The following is a 10,126-nucleotide window of genomic DNA, read 5'->3' on the forward strand; positions in this document are numbered from 1 at the left end:
GACTGTGAGTTTGGGGAAAACATTTTCTCCCAAGGAAAACTAACCTTAGAGGTCAAAGCAAAAGGGTTATGGGATAAGTAGATGGGGACACACCTTCAGGCTGTGTTTTGTTCAACAGCTGGAGGATTCTAACTTGAAGTGGGGTGCTACCATCTCAGAAATTTCGGTCCCCACCAGGATAAGACTAATCGCAGAGAAAGGCATTATCCCATTGGAACCAACAGAATCTTTGGCAACTCCAGACACTCTAAGGTTAACTCGCTCTAACCCCAAGGTTCACACATTTTCCCCCAAAGCACCTGACATCCTGTCCCTATTATGCCATTTCTCAGAAAAGGAAAGTGGCCTCTTAGGCTGATCAAACTTTTCTTTTGGCTTGTAAAGTCCCTAAAAAAGCCCTATACACAGTATGTGTATTTCTCCCTTTATTCTGCATTATCCACTCCTTATGGGCTGATGCTAATCAAACTTTTTATCTTCTAACCTTATGTCCAGAAGACAGTCAAGTGAAATTACTCTCTGAGGAGATCTTAAGACCAGCCCCCCTAGGTTGAGGAATTCTGAAATCCTGGTAATGCTGAGGGTCCTGCCAGACCCACACAGGACTGTGGCTGTAGAGAGACTGGCCCCCTAGGCTGAGGCTGAGTCTCCAATGGCACAGGCTTTTGAGAAATCGGGGATCAAGGAAGGGTCATGGCCAGAATCTGGTCCTCTCTTAGGGACAGGAAGGAAAGTATCAGGCACCATGCTAAGCATTTTATAAATATTAGCCCATTTGATCCTTATAACCCTGGGAGGTAGGTGTTATTATCCCCATTTTATGGTTGAGGAAACTGAGGCAAACAGAAGTTAAGTGACTTGCCCAGGGCCGCACAGCTAGTAACTGTCTGAGGCTGAGTTTGAACTCAAATCTTCCTGATTCTAGGCCCAGCTCTCTACCTACTCACTGTACCACTTAGCTGCCTCAGATATAGGCTGAGTCAGTCATGCAGAGAGAGGTCCATGGATCAACTGTAAGCATAAGGTTTGCTAAGTAGAGGGTTTGGAGGCAGGAGGAAGTAAAAGTTCAGATTGGAATTATGAGTTGGAACTAGGAGGGAGCACCTGTCTGCCTGTGCTCATACAAGCACATCAGTGCCTGGTTGGAATAGGGAATGCAAGCACGTACTATAAAAAGACCCACACTTAAAAGAGACAGAATGAGTCAAACATTTCTCCCTGGCATTCGATGTGTCTTTCCTCCTGGTTTGGTACAGACATTTTGAGCTGAAATTTCTGCTTCTCTAACTGGTTTTTCCGTTTATCTGAGACCTTGGATTTCAGTATGTATTTCAAGGGGAAGTTGTGGATGCACAGTGAGCTCTTAGTGCCATAGATTCAGAGCCAGAAGGGATCTTTGGAAGTGGTACAATCCAACCCTTTCATTTTACAGGTGAGAGATCTGAGGCATAGAAAGGTTACAGAGCTAGTAAGTCTCTGAGGTGAAATTTGAACCCAGATTTTTCTGATGAACCAAGTCCAATGTCCTGCCGTCTGTATCAATGGAAGCAAGAACAGACAGTAGAGGATGAAAGAAAGAGTGTGGCAGTCCTCCAAGAGTCATCCCGGCAGTGCTCGTGTGCAGAGTGATCTCAGCCTAGCAAGGAAGGCCCAGGCTGACAAAAAGGGTGAATTTGTATACGTGGGAGTTGGTCTCTGATTAGTCTATAGCCAAGGAGATACAAATGTAACCACAGGAAGTGGGTGTTAACCTAACTAGAGAGATGTTTCTATGTAACCCTTCACCATGTGAAAAAGTTTTCTTTGAATTGAAAAGAGCAAAGATTGCCTAAGCCCTGGTGGCCTTTAAAATATTCAACTAGTCAAAAGCAGTCAGTTTGAGAGAGTTTGAGGCTGGATTTCAACACAACCAGCCGAGAGGAGTGACATTCTCCAGATGGATGAAGACCCAGAAAAGTGGCGACTTGAGGTAGGGGGCAGCCCTGGAATCGGAGAAGAGATCTGACTCTGGAGGTGAGAGAATGTGCCACCTCAATGTTTCTATATTTCTCTTGGGTGTTCAGGGGGCTGTGGCAATCTGGGAGGCCTGCTGGAGCCCAGCTAGGCCAGAAGCAGAGATAGCTAAGCAGGTTCTGAGCAGAGATTAGGGGAGAAGATAAACCGGGTTCTTGATCCTGGCTCTTAGGAACAACTGTTGTTAACCATGCTAGGTGTGGTGAGAGAGCCTAGCCACCAATCTGTGACCGTGATATGGGAAAGGAATGATATTGCTTCTCTTCAAACGGCTTCTGAGAATGTTCCCTTGGAAAGAATAAATGTAGGTGAATTCAGGAAAAAAACAAGGCAGAAACTGCCTGCCTACTCCCATCAGAGCAGGGGCACCCATTTGGAGTTCTATTAACATTTAACCATGACTTCTTATAGTAAAGACATTCTAGGTAGTGATGTACATTTCCTTGTAGATCAAGTGATGGAAATAAGAATCTTAATGGGAAAGACTATTCCTAACCTAGATATCTAACTCTGGGAGATTTAGGGGCAAAATTAACAAGCCTAATTTGTGATGTACTTATGAAATACTATATACAAATGAGCTTTTGCATTAAAAAAAAAAATAGGCCAAGGGTTCTTAAGAGGGAGAAGGGGGAGGGCTGTGAACTTAGGGAAAAATTTACATCTTTATTATTATAAACATCTAATTGAAATTAAGCCTTTTGGTCAAATATTTAAGGTCTTCCTAATATCAGGTCCAGAGCCTTAGCTACTGGCCCCAATTCTGTTGCCTTTGGGCAACATTATTCTGAGAAGGGGTGCATAGACTTCACCAAATTGCTTAAGGGGGTTCATGACACAAAAAAAGTCAAGAACTCCTCCTCTAGACTGAGTTGAGAGAAACCTGGGCCAAGATAGGAGGCAGGTGCCTGTTCCAGTAAGGACAACTTAAAACTCTCTGCACCTGAAGCACCAATTCATTACCCAAGCAACTTAGGTTCCCCCTTCAGGAGTACTCCTCTACCTTCCAAGGTGGAGCATATACAAGCTTGTGCTGGTAAATGTTTAACAACCGCCTCTCCGAGAAAGGAAAGTTTAATGTCCATTATTAACATTTTCTCCACCATTTTTAAAGTCTAGACAATCAACAAAACAATAAATCAAGCCTTGCTATGTAGTTTTGCCCATATTCCAGCTGTAAAGAAATCAGCTCTCAGTAGCTGCTAAGGGCTAGCTCAAGCACACCCCTGGGTATATCCTGCCCAACTATATTTTGCAAGTAGGGATCAAGCAATCACCTCTCTACAGGCATTAAATTCAACTTCGATTATAATCATTAATGGATCCAAGCCTGCTGGCATGACACCTGGTGGCAGTATTATAGGACAACAGTGGGCAGGTAATTAGGCCCTACTAGACTTCCAGTTCTTGTAAACTAACTGTTTATTTTGGAGATATCCTTATATGTAAATATTATCTCCCTTTCCTGAGCAACTAGCAGAGTGCCTGGTACTCAGTAGGCACTTAATAAGTACTTAATAATTGATTGATTCAAACAAAAATCTCAGGCTGCCAGAATTTTGTCTAGGGCTCTTGAGTATGCCCCTCAAGGGATGGAGTCTTAAGCTTTACAGTTATACAGCTGTAGGTTGTAACTGAATTAAATTATCATCACACCATTGTGTTGGATTGACTCCACCTTTCACCTCCCCACCCCTCCAAAGCAGGTACGAAGCATAGCAAAAAGCATTTATTATTTTTTAATATGTAAAATTAATTTCTCCCCAATTATATGAAAAACAGTTTCAACATTCTGTTTTTTCAAACAAAAATAATTTATTAAAAGCTCTTACTATTTGTAAGATCCTGTGCTAAGGGAGAGGGGTGGAGGAGAAGACACGGATACACCACAATCGCTCTCCATTCCCACTTTGCCTGCCTTCCCAGGGTGCTCAGACACCAGTGAAGTCCATGCAATGCCCATGAAAAAGCAGTTTTGGGGATATCTAACAGCGGTGTGCTAAGAGCCAACTGTTCAATTTTCCATGTGAGCATTTACACTTGGGAAATTGGCAAACACTGCAAGTCAGGTGTGATTTATTATTCTGTTGATTATCTAGATTTAAATAAGTGATAGAGATGTTAATAAGGCAGATTAAACATAAAGGTATGTTGTGTGTACATCCCCCCCCAGCTGATTGTTAAATATTTACCAGCATACCTCTATCTAGACCCCTTGAAGCTTTCCCCTTTACTAAGATCCAAAGGCTTCTTTAAATAAGATCAATTCCTTTCTCTGTAGCTAAACCAATATAATTAGGTAGCCAGCTTGGTGGTTCAGGGGCAGCTAGGTGACACAGTGGACAGAGTGTGGGGGCTGAAGTAAGGAGACTCTTCTTGCAGAGTTCAAATCTCACCTCAGACACGTATTAGTTGTGTGACCTTGGGCAAGTAACTTAACCCTGATTGCCTCAGTTTCCTCATCTGTAAAATGAGCTGGAGAAGCAAATGGCAAACCACTCCAGTATCTTTGCCAAGAAAACCCCAAATGGGGTTATGGAGAGTCAGACACAACTGAAAATGACTGAACATCAACAAAGGAAACATGTACTCAAACAAATACAATAAAAACTGGAATGAGAAAAAAAAAACCAACATTGGAGGGGCAGCTTGGTGACACAGTGAATAGAGCACCAGCCCTGGAGTCAGGAGGACCTGAGTTCAAATCCAGTCTCAGATCAGACACTTCACACTTACTAGCTGTGTGACCCTGGGCAAGTCACTTAACCTCAATTGCCTTGCCAAAAAAAAAACCAAACATTAGAAAGTTCAAAGGACATATGAGAGACTAGGGAGGGATTTCTTAGTGGAGGGAGGACAAGAAAGACTTGTGGAGGCATTTTCTTGTTTGTTCTTCTTTCTCGAAGAGGACCAAGAGGTCAGGAAGGTGATGCCTTGATATGCAAGTGAGTTGGATTTAAGTGATGGAGGGCTGTGCAAAGTCACCAGCCTCACTTTCTCCTTTGGGTCCAGTGACAAGATATAGATCAGGACTACTGAAGATGGCCCTGGAGGCAGTGGGAGGCCTTGGCCTTTTCAAGCTAAAGTCTTTAGTGGGTCTCAGTTTGACTGAGGCAACACCCATTCAATGATTAAGGCTAGGCCTTGAGGGAAAGGAAGGATTTCAACACATATTGATGTGGAGGTGTTTCATTCCACTGATAGAAAATAGTCCATATGCATAGAGGTGAGAGAGGGCAAAGTTAGATCAGAGAACAACCGGTAGTCCAATTTGGCTAGAAGGTATTAGCATGTCTGAAGTCATGTTAATAGAATGAAATAAGACAGGAAAGGGAGATGGGAGGTAGGTCATGGGGACCCTTGAAAGCCAAAGTAAGAAAAAAAAATTTTTTTTTGGTACCAATGGGTAGCTACTGAAGGGTTTTGAGCTGGGAAGTCTTATGCTAAGACTTGTACCTTGGAAGATTAACACCTTCAGCAGCAATATGGATTGGAGAGAAGTGAGATTAGTAATCTCTGGCCAGAGGCCTAAAAGGGCCTGAATTAAGGAGGTGCTAGTAGGAGTGGAAATGAAGGGATTAATTTAGTTATTTAACTTTCCTAGGCCTCAATTTCTCCAATGGTAAAATGAAGGGAATTGGATAATATAGTCTTAAAGTTCTCTTTTGGCACTGTCGTCTGATGACTCTGTGAGTGGCTGAACATGAAGTCTAAAATCTGGATACATGACCCATTTGGCCTAATGGGAGAGATTAAAAAGAAGCTGAATTATGGACCAATGAAGCAATTTACTAAAAGGATAATGATTGGAGTCACTGATTATGTGATCTCTTCGTTGTCATCATTATCATAAATAACATCCGCAATTTATTGAACATCTTTTATGTGCTACATGCTAGAAATACAAAGTGGTGTACATAGCAGGCATTTACCAAGAAGAACTGGGTTACCTCCTCTTATCCAATTCTCAAGGGATTCTTGGGGCACATGTGCAAGACAGGAGCTGATTCCATAAAAAAAGAGGGCCATACCGACAGCGACAGGGCAAACACAGATGGGGAGTGACAACCTATGGGACCCAGAGGCAGGGCAGATTGGAAGGCGCGTGAGATTGACTTGGACCTGGAGAGAGAATGGTGTTGAAAGCTATCGAATTCACAAAACCCTGGAGGGAAGGAGTCAGCACCAAAGTAGGACATTCAATTGGCAGTGGAGCATGGCGGAAAGAAGGGTGGAGTCAAGATTGGCATGACCGGGAACCATGGAATTGAGGCACAATTAGGCACAGAATATGACCCATAGGAGCAATACTGGATCATGGGGTGAAGGAGCATGTAAGAGACCTTGCCCTTTACTGGTACCATGAGCCATATGGATTGTGAAGGTTGTGGGGTAGTAGGGTGGAAGAGAGTTCAATTCTATAGTAAAGTGAGGAGAGAGTTCAGATCTCTAGTAACCCTGGGTCTTTGGGGTAGTTCTATAACCTTTCAAATTATAGAAGAGGACTGATATGAGAAGAGGGATGGGGAAAGAGTTTTCTTAAAAAAATCAATCTGGGAGAGGAAGACTAGGGTTTCTGGCCAAACGCAGCTGCTGTTCACTACATTCACTCTGAGCCAATCAGGGATCTCTCTCACAGATGTTACAGATGGGGTCATAGATTTAGAACTGGGAGGAACTTCAAAGGCCGTCTGGTCCAACCTCCTCATTTTACAGATGGGGAAACTGAGACCCAGAGAGAGTAAGTGACTTGCTTGAGGTTACAGAGATAGTAAACAGAACCAGGATTTCAACTCAGGTCTTCTGACTCCAGGTCCAGTGCTCTTTCTGCTGTACCATATCAAAGAGCAACTTTTAAAATTTAAATGCTTTTCATTTATTTTTATTTATCACTGAAACAAAACACAATCACACATTAAGAAATAGATGTTTACAGTAGACAGCCATTGAAAGTTTTGGAGCAGGCAGTAATATGTACAAAGGGATTAATCTAGTGGTAGTAAGCAAGTAGGGAATGGAGTGAGGGATATTTGTTAGGGAACTATTGCAAAGGGTCTAGGAGAGGGGTAAGGAGGGCTTGAACTTGGGTGGGAACACACAATAACATACACTCTATGCATACAACAACACTTCTAAGGATAGAAAGACAAAGCATTTATTAAGTACATACCATGTGCCAGGCACTGTGCTAAGCTCTGGGGAGACAGGAACAAGAAAATGAGACAATCTCCATTCTCTAGGAATTTGTTTCTATTCTAACATTATTGTTGAGTTGTTTCAGTCGTGACCCCATTTGGGGTTTTCTTGGCAAAAATGCTGGAGTGGTCTGTCATTTCCTTCTCCAGATCATTTTACAGATGAGGAATTGAGGCAAACAGGGTTGAGTGATCACACAGCCAGTGAGTGTCTGAGGCCAGATTTGAACTCAGGAAGATGAATCTTAACCTTCCTGACTCCAGACCCAGCACTCTGTCCACTGCACCATCTAGCTGCCCTTTACATTCTACTAGGAGAAGAAAACATAAAAGAGGAGCTGGTAATCCCAGCCAGGCTGTCACCAGTTAGGGGAGCAGGTCCCAGGGTACAGGCATCTCTAGGTGGGCAAGGCTCCTGGCAACAGGTGGAATAATTCCACCTCCATTCAGCTAGGAGTAAATTGGGCAAGGAACACTTTGGCCTTGATGTCTTGATAGAACTTTCAAATGGTCCAGGTGTCTGAGCATATAGAATATTCCTAAAATAAGAGGAAATCTTGAGGGAAAACAGAGCAAGTTAAGCCTACTTTTGCTGTATTTTATGTGCATATTTGATGCATAATTTCATATTTTAAAGGGGAAATATCACAAGCATCAACATTTTCTCATGGAACTCCTATTCATATAATTAGCTTCCATGTGGCATGATTTGGGAAATGCTGGCATATGTAATGTTTAGGAGTGGTCATGCCCTGTAGGTATTTGGCACTTGTCTTTGGAAGCCATTAAGAACTTTATCAACACTGCATTAAGAATTTCACAAGACCAGGAGTTGGCAAGCTGTATGTTAGTTGAAAAAATTAAAGCCAAAGAAAGGAAGTGGTTTATAAAAGTTAAAAGGTAGCATTGGTGGCAAAATATACACCCCCACTCTATATTTCATGATAAAAATAATTATCCTTTATCAGAAACTGTCATGACCCAAAAGGATTGGCTCCACTTGGTGGAAATTTGCTTACTCTCATAGTTCAGAACCCCAACCCAGGAAAACTCAGATAATGTATGCACAGCCCGCCCACCCCCTCCCCTATCCAGTGTACTGAGAATAACTCCCCACTCATAACTTTGCATTTCACAATATTACAAAAGAAAATTGTATTAAGAGAAAAGAGCAAAAGAGATCCATGAATGAGCAGCCATTAGCCCCAAAGATATATGCAAATCCTCAGGCAATTACATTCCTGAATTTCTTTAAAAGAGTTCCTTTTGTCCTACTCCTTCTGTCTTATCCTACTTCTCTATGCTAGATTAAGGGTGTTGAAGTAGATCTCTCTCTCTCTGTCTCTCTTAGTCTGTCTATTCTCTCCCTATCCCTCCCCTATATTTCCCCCCCTCTCCTTTTCCTTTCCCCTCCTAAACATCCATTCTCCCATTTTCTCCCATTCTCTCCTGTTCACTTCTCTCCCCTACTTTACTAGGTTTCCTTTTCTGTACAGAATCTGTTGTGTTGTTTTGCTGTTCTGGTATCCAACACCTAACACAGGGCTTTGCATATACTACATGCTTAAGCAGTGACCTGGAGTTTGATAAACCCAAAGATCCCAGTTACTAGGGCAAGAACTCACTATTCAACAAAAACTGTTGGAAAAACTGGAAAGTTGTCTGGCAGAAAGTAGGTATAGATCAACATCTCACACCATATACCAAGGTAAGTTCAAAATGGATACGTGATTTAGACATAAAGAGTGAAATCATAAGCAAAACAGTAGATTATGGAAAAAAGTTACCTATCAGATCTATGGACAGGAAAAGAGTTCATGACCAGAGAGAGAGAGAGAGAGATGAGACAGACAGAGATAGAGATAGAGACAGACAGAGTGAGAGACAGAGGTTCAGATGAGGTGAAATTGATCATTTTGATTACATAAAATTAAAACATTTTTGCACAAATAAATCCAATACAACTAAAATGAGAAGAAAAGCAGGAATCTGAGGGAAAAATCTTTGCAGCAAGTTTCTCTGATAAAGGTCTTATTTCTAAGATTGAGTCAAATTTACAAGCCATTTTCCAAATGACAAATGATCAAAGGATACGAATAGGCAGTTTTCAGAGGAAGAAATCCAAGCTATCAATAGCCATATACAAATTATTAATAATTAGAGAAATGCAAATTAAAACAACTCTGAGGCACCACCTCACACACCTCACATCAGATTGGCTAAGATAATTAAAAAGGAAAATGACAAATGTTGGAGGGCCCATAGGAAAACAAGCACGCTAATGTACTCTTGGTACAGCGTGAGCTATTCCAAACATTCTGGAAAGCAATGTGGAATTATACCTCAAAAGCTATTAAACTATGTGTACCCATTGACTCACAGATATCACTGCTAGGTCTATACCCCAAAGAGATCAAAGAAAGAGAAAAAGGACTTCCATGTACAAAAATATTTATAGCAGTTCCTTTTTTTTTGTGGTGGCAAACAATTGGAAACTGAGGTGACGCCTGTCAACTGGGGAATGGATGAACAAGTTATGATATATAAAGTTAATGAAATACAATTGTGCTATAAGAAATGTTGAAAGGGATGGTTTAAAAAAAAACTGGGGAGACTTGTAGGGACTGATACAAAGGGAAGGGAGCAAAACCAGGAGAACAGCTTATACCATAACACCAATACTGTAAATATAAACAACTGTGAAAGGCTTAGATACTCTAACACAATTTCAAAGGACCCAAGATGAAGCATATCATCCACCTCAAGACAGTGAGCTGATGGACTGAGTACAAATTGAAACATCCTTCCTTCCTTCTTTCTTTTCTTTCTCTTTCTTTCCTTCTTTCCTTCCTTCTTTCCTTCCTTTTTTCCTTCCTTTCCTTTCCTTTCCTTTCCTTTCCTTTCCTTTCCTTTCCTTT

At 41.7% G+C, this 10,126-nt stretch overlaps 1 long non-coding RNA gene across 3 annotated transcripts in view; it reads left to right on the top strand.

Moving 5' to 3' along the window:
• The first annotated feature begins 1,800 nt into the window (after nt 1–1,800).
• Nucleotides 1,801–10,126, top strand: part of LOC114044410 — a 38,267-nt gene continuing 29,941 nt past the window's right edge. For all 3 annotated transcript variants that reach the window (XR_003569235.1, XR_003569236.1, XR_003569234.1), the window contains exon 1: nt 1,801–2,013. This is a non-coding gene — a long non-coding RNA (uncharacterized LOC114044410). The remainder of the gene's footprint in view (nt 2,014–10,126) is intronic.

This window comes from Vombatus ursinus, unplaced genomic scaffold, assembly GCF_900497805.2.
Source record: "Vombatus ursinus unplaced genomic scaffold, bare-nosed wombat genome assembly UNPS02014773.1, whole genome shotgun sequence".
In the NCBI taxonomy this organism is placed as follows: domain Eukaryota; kingdom Metazoa; phylum Chordata; class Mammalia; order Diprotodontia; family Vombatidae; genus Vombatus; species Vombatus ursinus.